We start from the raw sequence: 1,525 nt of genomic DNA, 5'->3' as shown, positions 1-1,525 counted from the left end.
GGGAGTTTCCTTTGGAGCATTGCTGACACATTCTCTCCCACCGCTACTCTTTCGTCCCCTCTCAGTTTCCTCTTATGGGTGCACAGATCCTTGAGAAATTTAGCATATTTTGGTATCTGCTTTATTGCTTCCAACAAGGGGATATTGATCTCTACTTTTTTGAACACGTCCAGGATCTCTTTCTCCTTCTCTGCCTTCTTCGTCTTCGCCAACCTGCAAGGAAAAGGGGGTAAATTAGCTTTAACGGGTATTGATGGTGCGAGATTTACCCCAGGACCCCCACGAATGTGTCCTTCTTCCTCTATCTCCTGCTCGATCTCGTCTTCACTTTTACTCTTTGAGTTCGTGACCTTCGGCCCCTCCACTTCCTTTCCACTCCTTAATGTCATGGCACTTACATTTTTGGGATTTGCCTCAGGTTGTGATGGCAATTTCCCATATGCGTGGGACTCCAGGCGGTTTATAGCAGTTGCCATTTGACTCATGCGAGTCTCCATGTCTTTCATGCCTACTTTGGTGTCCTGTTGGAACTGAGTGGTGGTCGTGACAAGTTGAGTGGTAGTGTTGGCCAAACTCTTGACAATTTCTTCCAAAGAACTCCCTGAGCTTGAGGATGAGGGTTGAGACTTATGTTGCCACGGTTGCTGAAATCCTGGAGGCCGATTGGAGAATGCATTTTGTGGCCTACTACCATAGCTGAGATTGGGGTGATCTCTCCAACCAGAATTGTACGTATTGGAATACGGATCGTATTGCCTACGGGGCGCGGGCACGCCTCCGCCCATCTTTACTTGTTCTGCCCCGTCCTCTTGCAAAATGGGGCACGAGTCTGTGCAATGGTCCATGCTAGTGCAGATTCCACATACTTTCGCTCGCGGCATGTCTCTCATGGCTAATTGCCTAACAATCGATGTCAATTCTGACAGTTGCTGCTGTAAGGATGAAGTCTCTACCTCGTTGACTCTACGGGGAGGGTTGCTCTCACGGAAGCCAAATTACTGGGAGTTCTCTGCCATGGCTTCGATGAGCTCCCACGCTTCCCTCGGTGTCTTGTTTGCAAGTGCTCCCCCACTGGCAGCGTCAATGATACTCCTGTCTGTTGATTGGAGCCCTTCATAGAAGTAGTGGATTAACAGTTGCTCACTAATTTGATGTTGCGGGCATCTAGTGCACAACTTGTTAAACCTTTCCCAATACTCATACAGGGACTCACCGGGATATTGTTTAATGCCGCAGATCTCCTTCCTCAAACTCGCAGCCAGGGATGCAGGGAAGAATTTTTCCAAAAATTTCTTCTTTAACTGTGCCCATGTGGTAATACTACCCGCTGGTAGGTAGTATAGCCAATCTTTTGCTGCATCCTTGAGAGAGAAGGGGAAAGCTCTAAGTCTTATCTGCTCCTCAGTGACCCCAGGAGGTTTCATGCTGGAGCAAACTACCTCGAACTCCTTGACATGTTTGTGGGGTTCTTCACCAGAGAGACCATGGAAAGAAGGTAGGAGGTGAATCAACCCCGACTTCAGTT

At 48.3% G+C, this 1,525-nt stretch overlaps 1 non-coding gene across 1 annotated transcript; it reads left to right on the top strand.

Moving 5' to 3' along the window:
• The first annotated feature begins 1,146 nt into the window (after positions 1–1,146).
• Positions 1,147–1,253, top strand: LOC140005422 (small nucleolar RNA R71). Its single transcript, XR_011813259.1, has one exon. It is a non-coding gene; the product is annotated as a small nucleolar RNA R71 (small nucleolar RNA).
• The last annotated feature ends 272 nt before the right edge of the window (positions 1,254–1,525 follow it).

The sequence above is a fragment of the Coffea arabica genome, chromosome 4c (genome assembly GCF_036785885.1).
Source record: "Coffea arabica cultivar ET-39 chromosome 4c, Coffea Arabica ET-39 HiFi, whole genome shotgun sequence".
Classification (NCBI taxonomy): Eukaryota; Viridiplantae; Streptophyta; class Magnoliopsida; order Gentianales; family Rubiaceae; genus Coffea; species Coffea arabica.
This window is presented reverse-complemented; position numbering and strand designations above follow the sequence as displayed.